At 42.8% G+C, this 26927-nt stretch overlaps 1 protein-coding gene and 19 non-coding genes across 20 annotated transcripts in view; all 20 read left to right on the top strand.

Annotated features, from left to right (window-relative positions):
- LOC135497104 (uncharacterized) overlaps window positions 1-26927 on the top strand; it is a 235352-nt gene that overhangs the window by 114010 nt on the left and 94415 nt on the right. The window lies entirely within an intron of this gene.
- LOC135497471 (U5 spliceosomal RNA) lies at window positions 171-287 on the top strand. Its single transcript, XR_010448876.1, has one exon. It is a non-coding gene; the product is annotated as a U5 spliceosomal RNA (small nuclear RNA).
- Window positions 2528-2646, top strand: LOC135497502 (5S ribosomal RNA). The gene has a single exon (XR_010448906.1). It is a non-coding gene; the product is annotated as a 5S ribosomal RNA (ribosomal RNA).
- On the top strand, window positions 2988-3105 carry LOC135497460 (U5 spliceosomal RNA). The gene has a single exon (XR_010448866.1). It is a non-coding gene; the product is annotated as a U5 spliceosomal RNA (small nuclear RNA).
- On the top strand, window positions 5339-5457 carry LOC135497516 (5S ribosomal RNA). Its single transcript, XR_010448919.1, has one exon. It is a non-coding gene; the product is annotated as a 5S ribosomal RNA (ribosomal RNA).
- On the top strand, window positions 5799-5915 carry LOC135497469 (U5 spliceosomal RNA). Its single transcript, XR_010448874.1, has one exon. It is a non-coding gene; the product is annotated as a U5 spliceosomal RNA (small nuclear RNA).
- On the top strand, window positions 8150-8268 carry LOC135497501 (5S ribosomal RNA). Its single transcript, XR_010448905.1, has one exon. It is a non-coding gene; the product is annotated as a 5S ribosomal RNA (ribosomal RNA).
- Window positions 8610-8728, top strand: LOC135497473 (U5 spliceosomal RNA). The gene has a single exon (XR_010448878.1). It is a non-coding gene; the product is annotated as a U5 spliceosomal RNA (small nuclear RNA).
- Window positions 10964-11082, top strand: LOC135497500 (5S ribosomal RNA). The gene has a single exon (XR_010448904.1). It is a non-coding gene; the product is annotated as a 5S ribosomal RNA (ribosomal RNA).
- LOC135497464 (U5 spliceosomal RNA) lies at window positions 11424-11541 on the top strand. Its single transcript, XR_010448869.1, has one exon. It is a non-coding gene; the product is annotated as a U5 spliceosomal RNA (small nuclear RNA).
- LOC135497489 (5S ribosomal RNA) lies at window positions 13776-13894 on the top strand. The gene has a single exon (XR_010448893.1). It is a non-coding gene; the product is annotated as a 5S ribosomal RNA (ribosomal RNA).
- On the top strand, window positions 14236-14353 carry LOC135497463 (U5 spliceosomal RNA). The gene has a single exon (XR_010448868.1). It is a non-coding gene; the product is annotated as a U5 spliceosomal RNA (small nuclear RNA).
- Window positions 16594-16712, top strand: LOC135497477 (5S ribosomal RNA). The gene has a single exon (XR_010448882.1). It is a non-coding gene; the product is annotated as a 5S ribosomal RNA (ribosomal RNA).
- On the top strand, window positions 17054-17171 carry LOC135497462 (U5 spliceosomal RNA). Its single transcript, XR_010448867.1, has one exon. It is a non-coding gene; the product is annotated as a U5 spliceosomal RNA (small nuclear RNA).
- LOC135497466 (5S ribosomal RNA) lies at window positions 19412-19530 on the top strand. The gene has a single exon (XR_010448871.1). It is a non-coding gene; the product is annotated as a 5S ribosomal RNA (ribosomal RNA).
- LOC135497459 (U5 spliceosomal RNA) lies at window positions 19872-19989 on the top strand. Its single transcript, XR_010448865.1, has one exon. It is a non-coding gene; the product is annotated as a U5 spliceosomal RNA (small nuclear RNA).
- Window positions 22224-22342, top strand: LOC135497454 (5S ribosomal RNA). The gene has a single exon (XR_010448860.1). It is a non-coding gene; the product is annotated as a 5S ribosomal RNA (ribosomal RNA).
- LOC135497453 (U5 spliceosomal RNA) lies at window positions 22684-22800 on the top strand. The gene has a single exon (XR_010448859.1). It is a non-coding gene; the product is annotated as a U5 spliceosomal RNA (small nuclear RNA).
- On the top strand, window positions 24135-24253 carry LOC135497442 (5S ribosomal RNA). The gene has a single exon (XR_010448849.1). It is a non-coding gene; the product is annotated as a 5S ribosomal RNA (ribosomal RNA).
- Window positions 24596-24712, top strand: LOC135497457 (U5 spliceosomal RNA). Its single transcript, XR_010448863.1, has one exon. It is a non-coding gene; the product is annotated as a U5 spliceosomal RNA (small nuclear RNA).

Genomic DNA, 26927 nt, shown 5'->3' with positions numbered 1-26927 from the left:
GAGGCGACAACTGACGACGAGCTGAATGATATGTTCATCAGATCATTACGAATAGCTTGCAATACATTTCTTTTGTCTACAGACTCAGGAACTACTCGGCATCCCATTTTCCAAAATCAAACACATAATGAACAACTTGGCAAGCTCTAGCCAACTCGGGCTGGACACCATCACTCTGGTTTCTCTTCGATTCCACGCATAAATCTTTCGCCATTTACTAAAGATTTCCGTAGAGAGGAACACTCTAATGAGTCTATGGTCTCATTAGGGAGTTTTTTTTGTTATTCATGCGCGGTCAACCCCTAACCGTAGTTCCTAAAATCACTGATTTCTCGGTCCTTACAGTATGTCAGCGTTGATTCAGCAGTTGTTTTGGCAAAGACATGTTTTTTTTGAGTTTCTGAAACCTAGAGCGCTACTCAATAGGCGACTAACAAGAAACTACGCATTTATACTGTTGTTGCCGACGTATGTGTACACTGAACTTGGGATGTGCGTCGGCCCCGTGTTGAAATGCCGTCCAGTGCCAGTTGGTGCGTTTTTCGCTGATTTGTGCAAAATTCAACATATCTCAAAAGTTCAATGGTTGACCCTCGATTTTTTTTTGATTTTTGTATAGCGTAAGCAACTGTCTTTCATGGGAGAATGGTCTCTGTAAGAATTATTCAGGAAGAAATGTATAATATTTGGGGGTTTTTGTGATTGTCCGGCCCAATTGGCAATATTGCCATTTGGGATGGTGAACAGAGCTAGGAGCAAATGCGACGCTAATGATTTATTTAAAGAAATAAAATGCCCGATTTAACATCCTGCAGAATCAGGGGAATTGGGCGTTTCCAGTGATATACGACACAAATGGGTTGTCCTCATGCATTCACTTTGAAAACTCATTTTAAAATAGATGTTACGTCCTGTTAATGGGGCGGGGCACGTCATCATCGCGTACATTTGGGAAAAACTCCTTTACGAGACCTATAGACATTTTTGCAGCCCTGCCATCGCAGGGTAGTTAATGCCAAAGTGACTCCAATCCAACCAACCTCATACCTCAAAGTTATAAACTGATAAGCTGCCCCCCTCCCCACCACCACCGTCATCACCGCCCAATAGAGAATTTAGTCGCACACTGAAGAATGATTTGCCTTGGCGAGTATTAAAAGTTTGTTCGGACTTGCGGTCAACTGGGATGATATTCACTTAGTGACGTCATTGGTCCGTCTGTGATAACGTCACCAACAGGCCCAGCATCGTTTTCTTTGGCTAGCAACGGGCTATTTCAAGGGAGACATTCGCACCTTCTTTTTACATCGAAGCAAACTAATTGCACAGAATTATCTCATTTTACTATTTTGATTGGTTCTGAAAAGAACCGTTTTAATTATTATAAAGACTCATTCTACTCTTTTGCTCATAAGCTCCTCTTGCATTTCTTTTTGTAGTCGACTCTTCTCGGCGGCTCTTTCGCATGCAAAGAGGTAAAACACTTGACGCACACCTTCTACAGTTGAAAGTTGAAGACGAAAGCTGTTGAACACGGCATTGGTCTTGCTATTGTAGGCTCTCTTGTATCGGGCTTGGAGTCTGTCAATCTGTCTATCGAGGACGCCGACTTGTCGCACCGATGTTTTAAACTTTCTCTCAACCGCTCGCAATCTCTGGTCAATTGTGGTTTTCATGGTTGGTAATTTTCAAGTTGACCCGATGGTCGATGAATTAATGGTGAAATAGTGAGTTGATTTGGATTTTATACTCTACTCACAATCACTCGGTGAGAAAAAGTGCCAATTAGGCCTATTAATTGCCATATTGGTGATTTTAACTCACTCCTCAGATACATTGAGCCCAGGCCTATACAAGTATTTGATTACAATCAAGGCGATATCATTGCTTGGCCGGTGAGACGTATCAATCTATTTCGGCTGAATGAGTAATGTCAACTCGAGTCGACATGGTAATTACGATGCCGGGTGACACGCGACCGCACAAGTATAAATTGGACGAGATAACCCGTCCCAGTTCACTATTCAACCTGTGAACATCGGAACATATCAAACCGACACCAAAGAAAACATGGAAAACTCAACCAAGTCAGCGCAACTCCACCAACTTGAAGAAAAGTTTTATAAGGCATGCGACCAGATCGTGATGATAGACAGAAAGCTTCAAGACATAACACTTCGGTGCAACCACGCTAACGAGGAGGGTCACCGCTCGATGCGCTACAACAGGCGACTCCAGCTTGTAACCCTTGAGGGTGTCAGGGCCGCCTATTACAAATTTGCCGAACTCACTGCAAACAAGATGACAGAGTTGAGATGCGAGCTGTTCGGCGACGAGATTCTACTTCAAGACGATGAGTACGACAGTGATTGCTAGTTACACCAAACGGTTCTTTTCAGAACCACAAAATATTTCCAAAGAGACCAACCTGTCACAATATAACATGTCAACAGAAATTAAATGTATGCAGTTTGTAATTATGTCGCTGGCCTACTGTTATAACTAGCCCAAAAAGTCGGCCTCTGATGTCTACGACCATATCATGTTGAAAACACCGGTTCTCGTCCGATCACCGAAGCCAAGCAACGTCGAGCGTGGTTAGTACGTTGATGGGTGACCGCCTCTGAATACCACGTGTTGTAGACTTCAGTTTTTTCGTTATTTTTTTCTCATAATTCTTCCAATATCACTGCACGGTTGGGACGGCTGGAACTGACCAAAGGTCAAAGGTCAAAGCTAGATAACGTAAGCGTGGTCATTTTTTGCATTTCCCTGACTTTTTCTCGATGATCCGCAATTGACATGGCCTACATGGATGAGGCGACAACTGACGACGAGCTGAATGATATGTTCATCAGATCATTACGAATAGCTTGCAATACATTTCTTTTGTCTACAGACTCAGGAACTACTCGGCATCCCATTTTCCAAAATCAAACACATAATGAACAACTTGGCAAGCTCTAGCCAACTCGGGCTGGACACCATCACTCTGGTTTCTCTTCGATTCCACGCATAAATCTTTCGCCTTTTACTAAAGATTTCCGTAGAGAGGAACACTCTAATGAGTCTATGGTCTCATTAGGGAGTTTTTTTTTGTTATTCATGCGCGGTCAACCCCTAACCGTAGTTCCTAAAATCACTGATTTCTCGGTCCTTACAGTATGTCAGCGTTGATTCAGCAGTTGTTTTGGCAAAGACAAGTTTTTTTGAGTTTCTGAAACCTAGAGCGCTACTCAATAGGCGACTAACAAGAAACTACGCATTTATACTGTTGTTGCCGACGTATGTGTACACTGAACTTGGGATGTGCGTCGGCCCCGTGTTGAAATGCCGTCCAGTGCCAGTTGGTGCGTTTTTCGCTGATTTGTGCAAAATTCAACATATCTCAAAAGTTCAATGGTTGACCCTCGATTTTTTTTTGATTTTTGTATAGCGTAAGCAACTGTCTTTCATGGGAGAATGGTCTCTGTAAGAATTATTCAGGAAGAAATGTATAATATTTGGGGGTTTTCGTGATTGTCCGGCCCAATTGGCAATATTGCCATTTGGGATGGTGAACAGAGCTAGGAGCAAATGCGACGCTAATGATTTATTTAAAGAAATAAAATGCCCGATTTAACATCCTGCAGAATCAGGGGAATTGGGCGTTTCCAGTGATATACGATACAAATGGGTTGTCCTCATGCATTCACTTTGAAAACTCATTTTAAAATAGATGTTACGTCCTGTTAATGGGGCACTTCATCATCGCGTACATTTGGGAAAAACTCCCTAACGAGACCTATAGACATTTTTGCAGCCCTGCCATCGCAGGGTAGTTAATGCCAAAGTGACTCCAATCCAACCAACCTCATACCTCAAAGTTATAAACTGATAAGCTGCCCCCCTCGCCACCACCACCGTCATCACCGCCCAATAGAGAATTTAGTCGCACACTGAAGAATGATTTGCCTTGGCGAGTATTAAAAGTTTGTTCGGACTTGCGGTCAACTGGGATGATATTCACTTAGTGACGTCATTGGTCCGTCTGTGATGACGTCACCAACAGGCCCAGCATCGTTTTCTTTGGCTAGCAACGGGCTATTTCAAGGGAGACATTCGCACCTTCTTTTTACATCGAAGCAAACTAATTGCACAGAATTATCTCATTTTACTATTTTGATTGGTTCTGAAAAGAACCGTTTTAAATAATTATAAAGACTCATTCTACTCTTTTGCTCATAAGCTCCTCTTGCATTTCTTTTTGTAGTCGACTCTTCTCGGCGGCTCTTTCGCATGCATAGAGGTAAAACACTTGACGCACACCTTCTACAGTTGAAAGTTGAAGACGAAAGCTGTTGAACACGGCATTGGTCTTGCTATTGTAGGCTCTCTTGTATCGGGCTTGGAGTCTGTCAATCTGTCTATCGAGGACGCCGACTTGTCGCACCGATGTTTTAAACTTTCTCTCAACCGCTCGCAATCTCTGGTCAATTGTGGTTTTCATGGTTGGTAATTTTCAAGTTGACCCGATGGTCGATGAATTAATGGTGAAATAGTGAGTTGATTTGGATTTTATACTCTACTCACAATCACTCGGTGAGAAAAAGTGCCAATTAGGCCTATTAATTGCCATATTGGTGATTTTAACTCACTCCTCAGATACATTGAGCCCAGGCCTATACAATTATTTGATTACAATCAAGGCGATATCATTGCTTGGCCGGTGAGACGTATCAATCGATTTCGGCTGAATGAGTAATGTCAACTCGAGTTGACATGGCAATTACGCTGCCGGGTGACACGCGACCGCACAAGTATAAATTGGACGAGATAACCCGTCCCAGTTCACTATTCAACCTGTGAACATCGGAACATATCAAAGACACCAAAGAAAACATGGAAAACTCAACCAAGTCAGCGCAACTCCACCAACTTGAAGAAAAGTTTTATAAGGCATGCGACCAGATCGTGATGATAGACAGAAAGCTTCAAGACATAACACTCCGGTACAACCACGCGAACGAGGAGGGTCACCGCTCGATGCGCTACAACAGGCGACTCCAGCTTGTAACCCTTGAGGGTGTCAGGGCCGCCTATTACAAATTTGCCGAACTCACTGCAAACAAGATGACAGAGTTGAGATGCGAGCTGTTCGGCGACGAGATTCTACTTCAAGACGATGAGTACGACAGTGATTGCTAGTTACACCAAACGGTTCTTTTCAGAACCACAAAATATTTCCAAAGAGACCAACCTGTCACAATATAACATGTCAACAGAAATTAAATGTATGCAGTTTGTAATTATGTCGCTGGCCTACTGTTATAACTAGCCCGAAAAGTCGGCCTCTGATGTCTACGACCATATCATGTTGAAAACACCGGTTCTCGTCCGATCACCGAAGCCAAGCAACGTCGAGCGTGGTTAGTACGTTGATGGGTGACCGCCTCTGAATTCCACGTGTTGTAGTCTTCAGTTTTTTCGTTATTTTTTTCTCATAATTCTTCCAATATCACTGCACGGTTGGGACGGCTGGAACTGACCAAATGTCAAAGGTCAAAGCTAGATAACGTAAGCGTGGTCATTTTTTGTATTTCCCTGACTTTTTCTCGATGATCCGCAATTGACATGGCCTACATGGATGAGGCGACAACTGACGACGAGCTGAATGATATGTTCATCAGATCATTACGAATAGCTTGCAATACATTTCTTTTGTCTACAGACTCAGGAACTACTCGGCATCCCATTTTCCAAAATCAAACACATAATGAACAACTTGGCAAGCTCTAGCCAACTCGGGCTGGACACCATCACTCTGGTTTCTCTTCGATTCCACGCATAAATCTTTCGCCATTTACTAAAGATTTCCGTAGAGAGGAACACTCTAATGAGTCTATGGTCTCATTAGGGAGTTTCTTTTGTTATTCATGCGCGGTCAACCCCTAACCGTAGTTCCTAAAATCACTGATTTCTCGGTCCTTACAGTATGTCAGCGTTGATTCAGCAGTTGTTTTGGCAAAGACATGTTTTTTTTGAGTTTCTGAAACCTAGAGCGCTACTCAATAGGCGACTAACAAGAAACTACGCATTTATACTGTTGTTGCCGACGTATGTGTACACTGAACTTGGGATGTGCGTCGGCCCCGTGTTGAAATGCCGTCCAGTGCCAGTTGGTGCGTTTTTCGCTGATTTGTGCAAAATTCAACATATCTCAAAAGTTCAATGGTTGACCCTCGATTTTTTTTTGATTTTTGTATAGCGTAAGCAACTGTCTTTCATGGGAGAATGGTCTCTGTAAGAATTATTCAGGAAGAAATGTATAATATTTGGGGGTTTTCGTGATTGTCCGGCCCAATTGGCAATATTGCCATTTGGGATGGTGAACAGAGCTAGGAGCAAATGCGACGCTAATGATTTATTTAAAGAAATAAAATGCCCGATTTAACATCCTGCAGAATCAGGGGAATCGGGCGTTTCCAGTGATATACGATACAAATGGGTTGTCCTCATGCATTCACTTTGAAAACTCATTTTAAAATAGATGATACGTCCTGTTAATGGGGCACTTCATCATCGCGTACATTTGGGAAAAACTCCCTAACGAGACCTATAGACATTTTTGCAGCCCTGCCATCGCAGGGTAGTTAATGCCAAAGTGACTCCAATCCAACCAACCTCATACCTCAAAGTTATAAACTGATAAGCTGCCCCCTCGCCACCACCACCGTCATCACCGCCCAATAGAGAATTTAGTCGCACACTGAAGAATGATTTGCCTTGGCGAGTATTAAAAGTTTGTTCGGACTTGCGGTCAACTGGGATGATATTCACTTAGTGACGTCATTGGTCCGTCTGTGATGACGTCACCAACAGGCCCAGCATCGTTTTCTTTGGCTAGCAACGGGCTATTTCAAGGGAGACATTCGCACCTTCTTTTTACATCGAACCAAACTAATTGCACAGAATTATCTCATTTTACTATTTTGATTGGTTCTGAAAAGAACCGTTTTAACTATTATAAAGACTCATTCTACTCTTTTGCTCATAAGCTCCTCTTGCATTTCTTTTTGTAGTCGACTCTTCTCGGCGGCTCTTTCGCATGCATAGAGGTAAAACACTTGACGCACACCTTCTACAGTTGAAAGTTGAAGACGAAAGCTGTTGAACACGGCATTGGTCTTGCTATTGTAGGCTCTCTTGTATCGGGCTTGGAGTCTGTCAATCTGTCTATCGAGGACGCCGACTTGTCGCACCGATGTTTTAAACTTTCTCTCAACCGCTCGCAATCTCTGGTCAATTGTGGTTTTCATGGTTGGTAATTTTCAAGTTGACCCGATGGTCGATGAATTAATGGTGAAATAGTGAGTTGATTTGGATTTTATACTCTACTCACAATCACTCGGTGAGAAAAAGTGCCAATTAGTCATATTAATTGCCATATTGGTGATTTTAACTCACTCCTCAGATACATTGAGCCCAGGCCTATACAATTATTTGATTACAATCAAGGCGATATCATTGCTTGGCCGGTGAGACGTATCAATCGATTTCGGCTGAATGAGTAATGTCAACTCGAGTTGACATGGTAATTACGCTGCCGGGTGACACGCGACCGCACAAGTATAAATTGGACGAGATAACCCGTCCCAGTTCACTATTCAACCTGTGAACATCGGAACATATCAAACCGACACAAAAGAAAATATGGAAAACTCAACCAAGTCAGCGCAACTCCACCAACTTGAAGAAAAGTTTTATAAGGCATGCGACCAGATCGTGATGATAGACAGAAAGCTTCAAGACATAACACTCCGGTACAACCACGCTAACGAGGAGGGTCACCGCTCGATGCGCTACAACAGGCGACTCCAGCTTGTAACCCTTGAGGGTGTCAGGGCCGCCTATTACAAATTTGCCGAACTCACTGCAAACAAGATGACAGAGTTGAGATGCGAGTTGTTCGGCGACGAGATTCTACTTCAAGACGATGAGTACGACAGTGATTGCTAGTTACACCAAACGGTTCTTTTCAGAACCACAAAATATTTCCAAAGAGACCAACCTGTCACAATATAACATGTCAACAGAAATTAAATGAATGCAGTTTGTAATTATGTCGCTGGCCTACTGTTATAACTAGCCCAAAAAGTCGGCCTCTGATGTCTACGACCATATCATGTTGAAAACACCGGTTCTCGTCCGATCACCGAAGCCAAGCAACGTCGAGCGTGGTTAGTACGTTGATGGGTGACCGCCTCTGAATACCACGTGTTGTAGACTTCAGTTTTTTCGTTATTTTTTTCTCATAATTCTTCCAATATCACTGCACGGTTGGGACGGCTGGAACTGACCAAAGGTCAAAGGTCAAAGCTAGATAACGTAAGCGTGGTCATTTTTTGTATTTCCCTGACTTTTTCTCGATGATCCGCAATTGACATGGCCTACATGGATGAGGCGACAACTGACGACGAGCTGAATGATATGTTCATCAGATCATTACGAATAGCTTGCAATACATTTCTTTTGTCTACAGACTCAGGAACTACTCGGCATCCCATTTTCCAAAATCAAACACATAATGAACAACTTGGCAAGCTCTAGCCAACTCGGGCTGGACACCATCACTCTGGTTTCTCTTCGATTCCACGCATAAATCTTTCGCCTTTTTACTAAAGATTTCCGTAGAGAGGAACACTCTAATGAGTCTATGGTCTCATTAGGGAGTTTTTTTTTGTTATTCATGCGCGGTCAACCCCTAACCGTAGTTCCTAAAATCACTGATTTCTCGGTCCTTACAGTATGTCAGCGTTGATTCAGCAGTTGTTTTGGCAAAGACATGTTTTTTTTGAGTTTCTGAAACCTAGAGAGCTACTCAATAGGCGACTAACAAGAAACTACGCATTTATACTGTTGTTGCCGACGTATGTGTACACTGAACTTGGGATGTGCGTCGGCCCCGTGTTGAAATGCCGTCCAGTGCCAGTTGGTGCGTTTTTCGCTGATTTGTGCAAAATTCAACATATCTCAAAAGTTCAATGGTTGACCCTCGATTTTTTTTTGATTTTTGTATAGCGTAAGCAACTGTCTTTCATGGGAGAATGGTCTCTGTAAGAATTATTCAGGAAGAAATGTATAATATTTGGGGTTTTTCGTGATTGTCCGGCCCAATTGGCAATATTGCCATTTGGGATGGTGAACAGAGCTAGGAGCAAATGCGACGCTAATGATTTATTTAAAGAAATAAAATGCCCGATTTAACATCCTGCAGAATCAGGGGAATCGGGCGTTTCCAGTGATATATGACACAAATGGGTTGTCCTCATGCATTCACTTTGAAAACTCATTTTAAAATAGATGTTACGTCCTGTTAATGGGGCACTTCATCATCGCGTACATTTGGGAAAAACTCCCTAACGAGACCTATAGACATTTTTGCAGCCCTGCCATCGCAGGGTAGTTAATGCCAAAGTGACTCCAATCCAACCAACCTCATACCTCAAAGTTATAAACTGATAAGCTGCCCCCCTCCCCACCACCACCGTCATCACCGCCCAATAGAGAATTTAGTCGCACACTGAAGAATGATTTGCCTTGGCGAGTATTAAAAGTTTGTTCGGACTTGCGGTCAACTGGGATGATATTCACTTAGTGACGTCATTGGTCCGTCTGTGATGACGTCACCAACATGCCCAGCATCGTTTTCTTTGGCTAGCAACGAGCTATTTCAAGGGAGACATTCGCCCCTTCTTTTTACATCGAAGCAAACTAATTGCACAGAATTATCTCATTTTACTATTTTGATTGGTTCTGAAAAGAACCGTTTTAATTATTATAAAGACTCATTCTACTCTTTTGCTCATAAGCTCCTCTTGCATTTCTTTTTGTAGTCGACTCTTCTCGGCGGCTCTTTCGCATGCATAGAGGTAAAACACTTGACGCACACCTTCTACAGTTGAAAGTTGAAGACGAAAGCTGTTGAACACGGCATTGGTCTTGCTATTGTAGGCTCTCTTGTATCGGGCTTGGAGTCTGTCAATCTGTCTATCGAGGACGCCGACTTGTCGCACCGATGTTTTAAACTTTCTCTCAACCGCTCGCAATCTCTGGTCAATTGTGGTTTTCATGGTTGGTAATTTTCAAGTTGACCCGATGGTCGATGAATTAATGGTGAAATAGTGAGTTGATTTGGATTTTATACTCTACTCACAATCACTCGGTGAGAAAAAGTGCCAATTAGGCCTATTAATTGCCATATTGGTGATTTTAACTCACTCCTCAGATACATTGAGCCCAGGCCTATACAATTATTTGATTACAATCAAGGCGATATCATTGCTTGGCCGGTGAGACGTATCAATCTATTTCGGCTGAATGAGTAATGTCAACTCGAGTTGACATGGTAATTACGCTGCCGGGTGACACGCGACCGCACAAGTATAAATTGGACGAGATAACCCGTCCCAGTTCACTATTCAACCTGTGAACATCGGAACATATCAAACCGACACCAAAGAAAACATGGAAAACTCAACCAAGTCAGCGCAACTCCACCAACTTGAAGAAAAGTTTTATAAGGCATGCGACCAGATCGTGATGATAGACAGAAAGCTTCAAGACATAACACTCCGGTACAACCACGCTAACGAGGAGGGTCACCGCTCGATGCGCTACAACAGGCGACTCCAGCTTGTAACCCTTGAGGGTGTCAGGGCCGCCTATTACAAATTTGCCGAACTCACTGCAAACAAGATGACAGAGTTGAGATGCGAGCTGTTCGGCGACGAGATTCTACTTCAAGACGATAAGTACGACAGTGATTGCTAGTTACACCAAACGGTTCTTTTCAGAACCACAAAATATTTCCAAAGAGACCAACCTGTCACAATATAACATGTCAACAGAAATTAAATGTATGCAGTTTGTAATTATGTCGCTGGCCTACTGTTATAACTAGCCCAAAAAGTCGGCCTCTGATGTCTACGACCATATCATGTTGAAAACACCGGTTCTCGTCCGATCACCGAAGCCAAGCAACGTCGAGCGTGGTTAGTACGTTGATGGGTGACCGCCTCTGAATACCACGTGTTGTAGACTTCAGTTTTTTCGTTATTTTTTTCTCATAATTCTTCCAATATCACTGCACGGTTGGGACGGCTGGAACTGACCAAAGGTCAAAGGTCAAAGCTAGATAACGTAAGCGTGGTCATTTTTTGTATTTCCCTGACTTTTTCTCGATGATCCGCAATTGACATGGCCTACATGGATGAGGCGACAACTGACGACGAGCTGAATGATATGTTCATCAGATCATTACGAATAGCTTGCAATACATTTCTTTTGTCTACAGACTCAGGAACTACTCGGCATCCCATTTTCCAAAATCAAACACATAATGAACAACTTGGCAAGTTCTAGCCAACTCGGGCTGGACACCATCACTCTGGTTTCTCTTCGATTCCACGCATAAATCTTTCGCCTTTTACTAAAGATTTCCGTAGAGAGGAACACTCTAATGAGTCTATGGTCTCATTAGGGAGGTTTTTTTTGTTATTCATGCGCGGTCAACCCCTAACCGTAGTTCCTAAAATCACTGATTTCTCGGTCCTTACAGTATGTCAGCGTTGATTCAGCAGTTGTTTTGGCAAAGACATGTTTTTTTGAGTTTCTGAAACCTAGAGAGCTACTCAATAGGCGACTAACAAGAAACTACGCATTTATACTGTTGTTGCCGACGTATGTGTACACTGAACTTGGGATGTGCGTCGGCCCCGTGTTGAAATGCCGTCCAGTGCCAGTTGGTGCGTTTTTCGCTGATTTGTGCAAAATTCAACATATCTCAAAAGTTCAATGGTTGACCCTCGATTTTTTTTTGATTTTTGTATAGCGTAAGCAACTGTCTTTCATGGGAGAATGGTCTCTGTAAGAATTATTCAGGAAGAAATGTATAATATTTGGGGTTTTTCGTGATTGTCCGGCCCAATTGGCAATATTGCCATTTGGGATGGTGAACAGAGCTAGGAGCAAATGCGACGCTAATGATTTATTTAAAGAAATAAAATGCCCGATTTAACATCCTGCAGAATCAGGGGAATCGGGCGTTTCCAGTGATATACGACACAAATGGGTTGTCCTCATGCATTCACTTTGAAAACTCATTTTAAAATAGATGTTACGTCCTGTTAATGGGGCACTTCATCATCGCGTACATTTGGGAAAAACTCCCTAACGAGACCTATAGACATTTTTGCAGCCCTGCCATCGCAGGGTAGTTAATGCCAAAGTGACTCCAATCCAACCAACCTCATACCTCAAAGTTATAAACTGATAAGCTGCCCCCCTCCCCACCACCACCGTCATCACCGCCCAATAGAGAATTTAGTCGCACACTGAAGAATGATTTGCCTTGGCGAGTATTAAAAGTTTGTTCGGACTTGCGGTCAACTGGGATGATATTCACTTAGTGACGTCATTTGTCCGTCTGTGATGACGTCACCAACATGCCCAGCATCGTTTTCTTTGGCTAGCAACGAGCTATTTCAAGGGAGACATTCGCCCCTTCTTTTTACATCGAAGCAAACTAATTGCACAGAATTATCTCATTTTACTATTTTGATTGGTTCTGAAAAGAACCGTTTTAATTATTATAAAGACTCATTCTACTCTTTTGCTCATAAGCTCCTCTTGCATTTCTTTTTGTAGTCGACTCTTCTCGGCGGCTCTTTCGCATGCATAGAGGTAAAACACTTGACGCACACCTTCTACAGTTGAAAGTTGAAGACGAAAGCTGTTGAACACGGCATTGGTCTTGCTATTGTAGGCTCTCTTGTATCGGGCTTGGAGTCTGTCAATCTGTCTATCGAGGACGCCGACTTGTCGCACCGATGTTTTAAACTTTCTCTCAACCGCTCGCAATCTCTGGTCAATTGTGGTTTTCATGGTTGGTAATTTTCAAGTTGACCCGATGGTCGATGAATTAATGGTGAAATAGTGAGTTGATTTGGATTTTATACTCTACTCACAATCACTCGGTGAGAAAAAGTGCCAATTAGGCCTATTAATTGCCATATTGGTGATTTTAACTCACTCCTCAGATACATTGAGCCCAGGCCTATACAATTATTTGATTACAATCAAGGCGATATCATTGCTTGGCCGGTGAGACGTATCAATCTATTTCGGCTGAATGAGTAATGTCAACTCGAGTTGACATGGTAATTACGCTGCCGGGTGACACGCGACCGCACAAGTATAAATTGGACGAGATAACCCGTCCCAGTTCACTATTCAACCTGTGAACATCGGAACATATCAAACCGACACCAAAGAAAACATGGAAAACTCAACCAAGTCAGCGCAACTCCACCAACTTGAAGAAAAGTTTTATAAGGCATGCGACCAGATCGTGATGATAGACAGAAAGCTTCAAGACATAACACTCCGGTACAACCACGCTAACGAGGAGGGTCACCGCTCGATGCGCTACAACAGGCGACTCCAGCTTGTAACCCTTGAGGGTGTCAGGGCCGCCTATTACAAATTTGCCGAACTCACTGCAAACAAGATGACAGAGTTGAGATGCGAGCTGTTCGGCGACGAGATTCTACTTCAAGACGATGAGTACGACAGTGATTGCTAGTTACACCAAACGGTTCTTTTCAGAACCACAAAATATTTCCAAAGAGACCAACCTGTCACAATATAACATGTCAACAGAAATTAAATGTATGCAGTTTGTAATTATGTCGCTGGCCTACTGTTATAACTAGCCCAAAAAGTCGGCCTCTGATGTCTACGACCATATCATGTTGAAAACACCGGTTCTCGTCCGATCACCGAAGCCAAGCAACGTCGAGCGTGGTTAGTACGTTGATGGGTGACCGCCTCTGAATACCACGTGTTGTAGACTTCAGTTTTTTCGTTATTTTTTTCTCATAATTCTTCCAATATCACTGCACGGTTGGGACGGCTGGAACTGACCAAAGGTCAAAGGTCAAAGCTAGATAACGTAAGCGTGGTCATTTTTTGTATTTCCCTGACTTTTTCTCGATGATCGGCAATTGACATGGCCTACATGGATGAGGCGACAACTGACGACGAGCTGAATGATATGTTCATCAGATCATTACGAATAGCTTGCAATACATTTCTTTTGTCTACAGACTCAGGAACTACTCGGCATCCCATTTTCCAAAATCAAACACATAATGAACAACTTGGCAAGCTCTAGCCAACTCGGGCTGGACACCATCACTCTGGTTTCTCTTCGATTCCACGCATAAATCTTTCGCCTTTTACTAAAGATTTCCGTAGAGAGGAACACTCTAATGAGTCTATGGTCTCATTAGGGAGGTTTTTTTTGTTATTCATGCGCGGTCAACCCCTAACCATAGTTCCTAAAATCACTGATTTCTCGGTCCTTACAGTATGTCAGCGTTGATTCAGCAGTTGTTTTGGCAAAGACATGTTTTTTTTGAGTTTCTGAAACCTAGAGCGCTACTCAATAGGCGACTAACAAGAAACTACGCATTTATACTGTTGTTGCCGACGTATGTGTACACTGAACTTGGGATGTGCGTCGGCCCCGTGTTGAAATGCCGTCCAGTGCCAGTTGGTGCGTTTTTCGCTGATTTGTGCAAAATTCAACATATCTCAAAAGTTCAATGGTTGACCCTCGATTTTTTTTTGATTTTTGTATAGCGTAAGCAACTGTCTTTCATGGGAGAATGGTCTCTGTAAGAATTATTCAGGAAGAAATGTATAATATTTGGGGTTTTTCGTGATTGTCCGGCCCAATTGGCAATATTGCCATTTGGGATGGTGAACAGAGCTTGGAGCAAATGCGACGCTAATGATTTATTTAAAGAAATAAAATGCCCGATTTAACATCCTGCAGAATCAGGGGAATCGGGCGTTTCCAGTGATATACGACACAAATGGGTTGTCCTCATGCATTCACTTTGAAAACTCATTTTAAAATAGATGTTACGTCCTGTTAATGGGGCGGGGCACTTCATCATCGCGTACATTTGGGAAAAACTCCCTAACGAGACCTATAGACATTTTTGCAGCCCTGCCATCGCAGGGTAGTTAATGCCAAAGTGACTCCAATCCAACCAACCTCATACCTCAAAGTTATAAACTGATAAGCTGCCCCCCTCCCCACCACCACCGTCATCACCGCCCAATAGAGAATTTAGTCGCACACTGAAGAATGATTTGCCTTGGCGAGTATTAAAAGTTTGTTCGGACTTGCGGTCAACTGGGATGATATTCACTTAGTGACGTCATTGGTCCGTCTGTGATGACGTCACCAACATGCCCAGCATCGTTTTCTTTGGCTAGCAACGAGCTATTTCAAGGGAGACATTCGCCCCTTCTTTTTACATCGAAGCAAACTAATTGCACAGAATTATCTCATTTTACTATTTTGATTGGTTCTGAAAAGAACCGTTTTAATTATTATAAAGACTCATTCTACTCTTTTGCTCATAAGCTCCTCTTGCATTTCTTTTTGTAGTCGACTCTTCTCGGCGGCTCTTTCGCATGCATAGAGGTAAAACACTTGACGCACACCTTCTACAGTTGAAAGTTGAAGACGAAAGCTGTTGAACACGGCATTGGTCTTGCTATTGTAGGCTCTCTTGTATCGGGCTTGGAGTCTGTCAATCTGTCTATCGAGGACGCCGACTTGTCGCACCGATGTTTTAAACTTTCTCTCAACCGCTCGCAATCTCTGGTCAATTGTGGTTTTCATGGTTGGTAATTTTCAAGTTGACCCGATGGTCGATGAATTAATGGTGAAATAGTGAGTTGATTTGGATTTTATACTCTACTCACAATCACTCGGTGAGAAAAAGTGCCAATTAGGCCTATTAATTGCCATATTGGTGATTTTAACTCACTCCTCAGATACATTGAGCCCAGGCCTATACAATTATTTGATTACAATCAAGGCGATATCATTGCTTGGCCGGTGAGACGTATCAATCTATTTCGGCTGAATGAGTAATGTCAACTCGAGTTGACATGGTAATTACGCTGCCGGGTGACACGCGACCGCACAAGTATAAATTGGACGAGATAACCCGTCCCAGTTCACTATTCAACCTGTGAACATCGGAACATATCAAACCGACACCAAAGAAAACATGGAAAACTCAACCAAGTCAGCGCAACTCCACCAACTTGAAGAAAAGTTTTATAAGGCATGCGACCAGATCGTGATGATAGACAGAAAGCTTCAAGACATAACACTCCGGTACAACCACGCTAACGAGGAGGGTCACCGCTCGATGCGCTACAACAGGCGACTCCAGCTTGTAACCCTTGAGGGTGTCAGGGCCGCCTATTACAAATTTGCCGAACTCACTGCAAACAAGATGACAGAGTTGAGATGCGAGCTGTTCGGCGACGAGATTCTACTTCAAGACGATGAGTACGACAGTGATTGCTAGTTACACCAAACGGTTCTTTTCAGAACCACAAAATATTTCCAAAGAGACCAACCTGTCACAATATAACATGTCAACAGAAATTAAATGTATGCAGTTTGTAATTATGTCGCTGGCCTACTGTTATAACTAGCCCAAAAAGTCGGCCTCTGATGTCTACGACCATATCATGTTGAAAACACCGGTTCTCGTCCGATCACCGAAGCCAAGCAACGTCGAGCGTGGTTAGTACGTTGATGGGTGACCGCCTCTGAATACCACGTGTTGTAGACTTCAGTTTTTTCGTTATTTTTTTCTCATAATTCTTCCAATATCACTGCACGGTTGGGACGGCTGGAACTGACCAAAGGTCAAAGGTCAAAGCTAGATAACGTAAGCGTGGTCATTTTTTGTATTTCCCTGACTTTTTCTCGATGATCGGCAATTGACATGGCCTACATGGATGAGGCGACAACTGACGACGAGCTGAATGATATGTTCATCAGATCATTACGAATAGCTTGCAATACATTTCTTTTGTCTACAGACTCAGGAACTACTCGGCATCCCATTTTCCAAAATCAAACACATAATGAACAACTTGGCAAGCTCTAGCCAACTCGGGCTGGACACCATCACTCTGGTTTCTCTTCGATTCCACGCATAAATCTTTCGCCTTTTACTAAAGATTTCCGTAGAGAGGAACACTCTAATGAGTCTATGGTCTCATTAGGGAGGTTTTTTTTGTTATTCATGCGCGGTCAACCCCTAACCATAGTTCCTAAAATCACTGATTTCTCGGTCCTTACAGTATGTCAGCGTTGATTCAGCAGTTGTTTTGGCAAAGACATGTTTTTTTTGAGTTTCTGAAACCTAGAGCGCTACTCAATAGGCGACTAACAAGAAACTACGCATTTATACTGTTGTTGCCGACGTATGTGTACACTGAACTTGGGATGTGCGTCGGCCCCGTGTTGAAATGCCGTCCAGTGCCAGTTGGTGCGTTTTTCGCTGATTTGTGCAAAATTCAACATATCTCAAAAGTTCAATGGTTGACCCTCGATTTTTTTTTGATTTTTGTATAGCGTAAGCAACTGTCTTTCATGGGAGAATGGTCTCTGTAAGAATTATTCAGGAAGAAATGTATAATATTTGGGGTTTTTCGTGATTGTCCGGCCCAATTGGCAATATTGCCATTTGGGATGGTGAACAGAGCTAGGAGCAAATGCGACGCTAATGATTTATTTAAAGAAATAAAATGCCCGATTTAACATCCTGCAGAATCAGGGGAATCGGGCGTTTCCAGTGATATACGACACAAATGGGTTGTCCTCATGCATTCACTTTGAAAACTCATTTTAAAATAGATGTTACGTCCTGTTAATGGGGCGGGGCACTTCATCATCGCGTACATTTGGGAAAAACTCCCTAACGAGACCTATAGACATTTTTGCAGCCCTGCCATCGCAGGGTAGTTAATGCCAAAGTGACTCCAATCCAACCAACCTCATACCTCAAAGTTATAAACTGATAAGCTGCCCCCCTCCCCACCACCACCGTCATCACCGCCCAATAGAGAATTTAGTCGCACACTGAAGAATGATTTGCCTTGGCGAGTATTAAAAGTTTGTTCGGACTTGCGGTCAACTGGGATGATATTCACTTAGTGACGTCATTGGTCCGTCTGTGATGACGTCACCAACATGCCCAGCATCGTTTTCTTTGGCTAGCAACGAGCTATTTCAAGGGAGACATTCGCCCCTTCTTTTTACATCGAAGCAAACTAATTGCACAGAATTATCTCATTTTACTATTTTGATTGGTTCTGAAAAGAACCGTTTTAATTATTATAAAGACTCATTCTACTCTTTTGCTCATAAGCTCCTCTTGCATTTCTTTTTGTAGTCGACTCTTCTCGGCGGCTCTTTCGCATGCATAGAGGTAAAACACTTGACGCACACCTTCTACAGTTGAAAGTTGAAGACGAAAGCTGTTGAACACGGCATTGGTCTTGCTATTGTAGGCTCTCTTGTATCGGGCTTGGAGTCTGTCAATCTGTCTATCGAGGACGCCGACTTGTCGCACCGATGTTTTAAACTTTCTCTCAACCGCTCGCAATCTCTGGTCAATTGTGGTTTTCATGGTTGGTAATTTTCAAGTTGACCCGATGGTCGATGAATTAATGGTGAAATAGTGAGTTGATTTGGATTTTATACTCTACTCACAATCACTCGGTGAGAAAAAGTGCCAATTAGGCCTATTAATTGCCATATTGGTGATTTTAACTCACTCCTCAGATACATTGAGCCCAGGCCTATACAATTATTTGATTACAATCAAGGCGATATCATTGCTTGGCCGGTGAGACGTATCAATCTATTTCGGCTGAATGAGTAATGTCAACTCGAGTTGACATGGTAATTACGCTGCCGGGTGACACGCGACCGCACAAGTATAAATTGGACGAGATAACCCGTCCCAGTTCACTATTCAACCTGTGAACATCGGAACATATCAAACCGACACCAAAGAAAACATGGAAAACTCAACCAAGTCAGCGCAACTCCACCAACTTGAAGAAAAGTTTTATAAGGCATGCGACCAGATCGTGATGATAGACAGAAAGCTTCAAGACATAACACTCCGGTACAACCACGCTAACGAGGAGGGTCACCGCTCGATGCGCTACAACAGGCGACTCCAGCTTGTAACCCTTGAGGGTGTCAGGGCCGCCTATTACAAATTTGCCGAACTCACTGCAAACAAGATGACAGAGTTGAGATGCGAGCTGTTCGGCGACGAGATTCTACTTCAAGACGATGAGTACGACAGTGATTGCTAGTTACACCAAACGGTTCTTTTCAGAACCACAAAATATTTCCAAAGAGACCAACCTGTCACAATATAACATGTCAATAGAAATTAAATGTATGCAGTTTGTAATTATGTCGCTGGCCTACTGTTATAACTAGCCCAAAAAGTCGGCCTCTGATGTCTACGACCATATCATGTTGAAAACACCGGTTCTCGTCCGATCACCGAAGCCAAGCAACGTCGAGCGTGGTTAGTACGTTGATGGGTGACCGCCTCTGAATACCACGTGTTGTAGACTTCAGTTTTTTCGTTATTTTTTTCTCATAATTCTTCCAATATCACTGCACGGTTGGGACGGCTGGAACTGACCAAAGGTCAAAGGTCAAAGCTAGATAACGTAAGCGTGGTCATTTTTTGTATTTCCCTGACTTTTTCTCGATGATCCGCAATTGACATGGCCTACATGGATGAGGCGACAACTGACGACGAGCTGAATGATATGTTCATCAGATCATTACGAATAGCTTGCAATACATTTCTTTTGTCTACAGACTCAGGAACTACTCGGCATCCCATTTTCCAAAATCAAACACATAATGAACAACTTGGCAAGCTCTAGCCAACTCGGGCTGGACACCATCACTCTGGTTTCTCTTCGATTCCACGCATAAATCTTTCGCCTTTTACTAAAGATTTCCGTAGAGAGGAACACTCTAATGAGTCTATGGTCTCATTAGGGAGTTTTTTTTTGTTATTCATGCGCGGTCAACCCCTAACCGTAGTTCCTAAAATCACTGATTTCTCGGTCCTTACAGTATGTCAGCGTTGATTCAGCAGTTGTTTTGGCAAAGACATGTTTTTTTGAGTTTCTGAAACCTAGAGAGCTACTCAATAGGCGACTAACAAGAAACTACGCATTTATACTGTTGTTGCCGACGTATGTGTACACTGAACTTGGGATGTGCGTCGGCCCCGTGTTGAAATGCCGTCCAGTGCCAGTTGGTGCGTTTTTCGCTGATTTGTGCAAAATTCAACATATCTCAAAAGTTCAATGGTTGACCCTCGATTTTTTTTTGATTTTTGTATAGCGTAAGCAACTGTCTTTCATGGGAAAATGGTCTCTGTAAGAATTATTCAGGAAGAAATGTATAATATTTGGGGTTTTTCGTGATTCTCCGGCCCAATTGGCAATATTGCCATTTGGGATGGTGAACAGAGCTAGGAGCAAATGCGACGCTAATGATTTATTTAAGGAAATAAAATGCCCGATTTAACATCCTGCAGAATCAGGGGAATCGGGCGTTTCCAGTGATATACGACACAAATGGGTTGTCCTCATGCATTCACTTTGAAAACTCATTTTAAAATAGATGTTACGTCCTGTTAATGGGGCACTTCATCATCGCGTACATTTGGGAAAAACTCCCTAACGAGACCTATAGACATTTTTGCAGCCCTGCCATCGCAGGGTAGTTAATGCCAAAGTGACTCCAATCCAACCAACCTCATACCTCAAAGTTATAAACTGATAAGCTGCCCCCCTCCCCACCACCACCGTCATCACCGCCCAATAGAGAATTTAGTCGCACACTGAAGAATGATTTGCCTTGGCGAGTATTAAAAGTTTGTTCGGACTTGCGGTCAACTGGGATGATATTCACTTAGTGACGTCATTGGTCCGTCTGTGATGACGTCACCAACATGCCCAGCATCGTTTTCTTTGGCTAGCAACGAGCTATTTCAAGGGAGACATTCGCCCCTTCTTTTTACATCGAAGCAAACTAATTGCACAGAATTATCTCATTTTACTATTTTGATTGGTTCTGAAAAGAACCGTTTTAATTATTATAAAGACTCATTCTACTCTTTTGCTCATAAGCTCCTCTTGCATTTCTTTTTGTAGTCGACTCTTCTCGGCGGCTCTTTCGCATGCATAGAGGTAAAACACTTGACGCACACCTTCTACAGTTGAAAGTTGAAGACGAAAGCTGTTGAACACGGCATTGGTCTTGCTATTGTAGGCTCTCTTGTATCGGGCTTGGAGTCTGTCAATCTGTCTATCGAGGACGCCGACTTGTCGCACCGATGTTTTAAACTTTCTCTCAACCGCTCGCAATCTCTGGTCAATTGTGGTTTTCATGGTTGGTAATTTTCAAGTTGACCCGATGGTCGATGAATTAATGGTGAAATAGTGAGTTGATTTGGATTTTATACTCTACTCACAATCACTCGGTGAGAAAAAGTGCCAATTAGGCCTATTAATTGCCATATTGGTGATTTTAACTCACTCCTCAGATACATTGAGCCCAGGCCTATACAATTATTTGATTACAATCAAGGCGATATCATTGCTTGGCCGGTGAGACGTATCAATCTATTTCGGCTGAATGAGTAATGTCAACTCGAGTTGACATGGTAATTACGCTGCCGGGTGACACGCGACCGCACAAGTATAAATTGGACGAGATAACCCGTCCCAGTTCACTATTCAACCTGTGAACATCGGAACATATCAAACCGACACCAAAGAAAACATGGAAAACTCAACCAAGTCAGCGCAACTCCACCAACTTGAAGAAAAGTTTTATAAGGCATGCGACCAGATCGTGATGATAGACAGAAAGCTTCAAGACATAACACTCCGGTACAACCACGCTAACGAGGAGGGTCACCGCTCGATGCGCTACAACAGGCGACTCCAGCTTGTAACCCTTGAGGGTGTCAGGGCCGCCTATTACAAATTTGCCGAACTCACTGCAAACAAGATGACAGAGTTGAGATGCGAGCTGTTCGGCGACGAGATTCTACTTCAAGACGATGAGTACGACAGTGATTGCTAGTTACACCAAACGGTTCTTTTCAGAACCACAAAATATTTACAAAGAGACCAACCTGTCACAATATAACATGTCAACAGAAATTAAATGTATGCAGTTTGTAATTATGTCGCTGGCCTACTGTTATAAGTAGCCCAAAAAGTCGGCCTCTGATGTCTACGACCATATCATGTTGAAAACACCGGTTCTCGTCCGATCACCGAAGCCAAGCAACGTCGAGCGTGGTTAGTACGTTGATGGGTGACCGCCTCTGAATACCACGTGTTGTAGACTTCAGTTTTTTCGTTATTTTTTTCTCATAATTCTTCCAATATCACTGCACGGTTGGGACGGCTGGAACTGACCAAAGGTCAAAGGTCAAAGCTAGATAACGTAAGCGTGGTCATTTTTTGTATTTCCCTGACTTTTTCTCGATGATCCGCAATTGACATGGCCTACATGGATGAGGCGACAACTGACGACGAGCTGAATGATATGTTCATCAGATCATTACGAATAGCTTGCAATACATTTCTTTTGTCTACAGACTCAGGAACTACTCGGCATCCCATTTTCCAAAATCAAACACATAATGAACAACTTGGCAAGCTCTAGCCAACTCGGGCTGGACACCATCACTCTGGTTTCTCTTCGATTCCACGCATAAATCTTTCGCCTTTTACTAAAGATTTCCGTAGAGAGGAACACTCTAATGAGTCTATGGTCTCATTAGGGAGTTTTTTTTGTTATTCATGCGCGGTCAACCCCTAACCGTAGTTCCTAAAATCACTGATTTCTCGGTCCTTACAGTATGTCAGCGTTGATTCAGCAGTTGTTTTGGCAAAGACATGTCTTTTTTGAGTTTCTGAAACCTAGAGCGCTACTCAAAAGACGACTAACAAGAAACTACGCATTTATACTGTTGTTGCCGACGTATGTGTACACTGAACTTGGGATGTGCGTCGGCCCCGTGTTGAAATGCCGTCCAGTGCCAGTTGGTGCGTTTTTCGCTGATTTGTGCAAAATTCAACATATCTCAAAAGTTCAATGGTTGACCCTCGATTTTTTTTTGATTTTTGTATAGCGTAAGCAACTGTCTTTCATGGGAAAATGGTCTCTGTAAGAATTATTCAGGAAGAAATGTATAATATTTGGGGTTTTTCGTGATTCTCCGGCCCAATTGGCAATATTGCCATTTGGGATGGTGAACAGAGCTAGGAGCAAATGCGACGCTAATGATTTATTTAAAGAAATAAAATGCCCGATTTAACATCCTGCAGAATCAGGGGAATCGGGCGTTTCCAGTGATATACGGCACAAATGGGTTGTCCTCATGCATTAACTTTGAAAACTCATTTTAAAATAGATGTTACGTCCTGTTAATGGGGCACTTCATCATCGCGTACATTTGGGAAAAACTCCCTAACGAGACCTATAGACATTTTTGCAGCCCTGCCATCGCATGGTAGTTAATGCCAAAGTGACTCCAATCCAACCAACCTCATACCTCAAAGTTATAAACTGATAAGCTGCCCCCCTCCCCACCACCACCGTCATCACCGCCCAATAGAGAATTTAGTCTCACACTGAAGAATGATTTGCCTTGGCGAGTATTAAAAGTTTGTTCGGACTTGCGGTCAACTGGGATGATATTCACTTAGTGACGTCATTGGTCCGTCTGTGATGACGTCACCAACAGGCCCAGCATCGTTTTCTTTGGCTAGCAACGAGCTATTTCAAGGGAGACATTCGCCCCTTCTTTTTACATCGAAGCAAACTACTGTAATTGCACAGAATTATCTCATTTTACTATTTTGATTGGTTCTGAAAAGAACCGTTTTAATTATTATAAAGACTCATTCTACTCTTTTGCTCATAAGCTCCTCTTGCATTTCTTTTTGTAGTCGACTCTTCTCGGCGGCTCTTTCGCATGCATTACACCAAACGGTTCTTTTCAGAACCACAAAATATTTCCAAAGAGACCAACCTGTCACAATATAACATGTCAACAGAAATTAAATGTATGCAGTTTGTAATTATGTCGCTGGCCTACTGTTATAACTAGCCCAAAAAGTCGGCCTCTGATGTCTACGACCATATCATGTTGAAAACACCGGTTCTCGTCCGATCACCGAAGCCAAGCAACGTCGAGCGTGGTTAGTACGTTGATGGGTGACCGCCTCTGAATACCACGTGTTGTAGACTTCAGTTTTTTCGTTATTTTTTTCTCATAATTCTTCCAATATCACTGCACGGTTGGGACGGCTGGAACTGACCAAAGGTCAAAGGTCAAAGCTAGATAACGTAAGCGTGGTCATTTTTTGTATTTCCCTGACTTTTTCTCGATGATCCGCAATTGACATGGCCTACATGGATGAGGCGACAACTGACGACGAGCTGAATGATATGTTCATCAGATCATTACGAATAGCTTGCAATACATTTCTTTTGTCTACAGACTCAGGAACTACTCGGCATCCCATTTTCCAAAATCAAAACACATAATGAACAACTTGGCAAGCTCTAGCCAACTCGGGCTGGACACCATCACTCTGGTTTCTCTTCGATTCCACGCATAAATCTTTCGCCTTTTACTAAAGATTTCCGTAGAGAGGAACACTCTAATGAGTCTATGGTCTCATTAGGGAGTTTTTTTTTTTATTCATGTGCGGTCAACCCCTAACCGTAGTTCCTAAAATCACTGATTTCTCGGTCCTTACAGTATGTCAGCGTTGATTCAGCAGTTGTTTTGGCAAAGACATGTTTTTTTGAGTTTCTGAAACCTAGAGCGCTACTCAAAAGACGACTAACAAGAAACTACGCATTTATACTGTTGTTGCCGACGTATGTGTACACTGAACTTGGGATGTGCGTCGGCCCCGTGTTGAAATGCCGTCCAGTGCCAGTTGGTGCGTTTTTCGCTGATTTGTGCAAAATTCAACATATCTCAGAAGTTCAATGGTTGACCCTCGATTTTTTTTTGATTTTTGTATAGCGTAATCAACTGTCTTTCATGGGAGAATGGTCTCTGTAAGAATTATTCAGGAAGAAATGTATAATATTTGGGGTTTTTCGTGATTGTTCGGCCCAATTGGCAATATTGCCATTTGGGATGATGAACAGAGCTAGGAGCAAATGCGACGCTAATGATTTATTTAAAGAAATAAAATGCCCGATTTAACATCCTGCAGAATCAGGGGAATCGGGCGTTTCCAGTGATATACGACACAAATGGGTTGTCCTCATGCATTCACTTTGAAAACTCATTTTAAAATAGATGTAACGTCCTGTTAATGGGGCACTTCATCATCGCGTACATTTGGGAAAAACTCCCTAACGAGACCTATAGACATTTTTGCAGCCCTGCCATCGCAGGGTAGTTAATGCCAAAGTGACTCCAATCCAACCAACCTCATACCTCAAAGTTATAAACTGATAAGCTGCCCCCCCCTCCCCACCACCACCGTCATCACCGCCCAATAGAGAATTTAGTCGCACACTGAAGAATGATTTGCCTTGGCGAGTATTAAAAGTTTGTTCGGACTTGCGGTCAACTGGGATGATATTCACTTAGTGACGTCATTGGTCCGTCTGTGATGACGTCACCAACAGGCCCAGCATCGTTTTCTTTGGCTAGCAACGGGCTATTTCAAGGGAGACATTCGCCCCTTCTTTTTACATCGAAGCAAACTAATTGCACAGAATTATCTCATTTTACTCTTTTGATTGGTTCTGAAAAGAACCGTTTTAATTATTATAAAGACTCATTCTACTCTTTTGCTCATAAGCTCCTCTTGCATTTCTTTTTGTAGTCGACTCTTCTCGGCGGCTCTTTCGCATGCATAGAGGTAAAACACTTGACGCACACCTTCTACAGTTGAAAGTTGAAGACGAAAGCTGTTGAACACGGCATTGGTCTTGCTATTGTAGGCTCTCTTGTATCGGGCTTGGAGTCTGTCAATCTGTCTATCGAGGACGCCGACTTGTCGCACCGATGTTTTAAACTTTCTCTCAACCGCTCGCAATCTCTGGTCAATTGTGGTTTTCATGGTTGGTAATTTTCAAGTTGACCCGATGGTCGATGAATTAATGGTGAAATAGTGAGTTGATTTGGATTTTATACTCTACTCACAATCACTCGGTGAGAAAAAGTGCCAATTAGGCCTATTAATTGCCATATTGGTGATTTTAACTCACTCCTCAGATACATTGAGCCCAGGCCTATACAATTATTTGATTACAATCAAGGCGATATCATTGCTTGGCCGGTGAAAAGTATCAATCAATTTCGGCTGAATGAGTAATGTCAACTCGAGTTGACATGGCAATTACGCTGCCGGGTGACACGCGACCGCACAAGTATAAATTGGACGAGATAACCCGTCCCAGTTCACTATTCAACCTGTAAACATCGGAACATATCAAACCGACACCAAAGAAAACATGGAAAACTCAACCAAGTCAGCGCAACTCCACCAACTTGAAGAAAAGTTTTATAAGGCATGCGACCAGATCGTGATGATAGACAGAAAGCTTCAAGACATAACACTCCGGTACAACCACGCTAACGAGGAGGGTCACCGCTCGATGCGCTACAACAGGCGACTCCAGCTTGTAACCCTTGAGGGTGTCAGGGCCGCCTATTACAAACTTGCCGAACTCACTGCAAACAAGATGACAGAGTTGAGATGCGAGCTGTTCGGCGACGAGATTCTACTTCAAGACGATAAGTACGACAGTGATTGCTAGTTACACCAAACGGTTCTTTTCAGAACCACAAAATATTTCCAAAGAGACCAACCTGTCACAATATAACATGTCAACAGAAATTAAATGTATGCAGTTTCTAATTATGTCGCTGGCCTACTGTTATAACTAG

This window comes from Lineus longissimus, chromosome 12 (assembly GCF_910592395.1).
Source record: "Lineus longissimus chromosome 12, tnLinLong1.2, whole genome shotgun sequence".
Classification (NCBI taxonomy): Eukaryota; Metazoa; Nemertea; class Pilidiophora; order Heteronemertea; family Lineidae; genus Lineus; species Lineus longissimus.
Note: the sequence above shows the minus strand (reverse complement) of the source record. Positions and strands in the feature narration are given on the sequence as shown.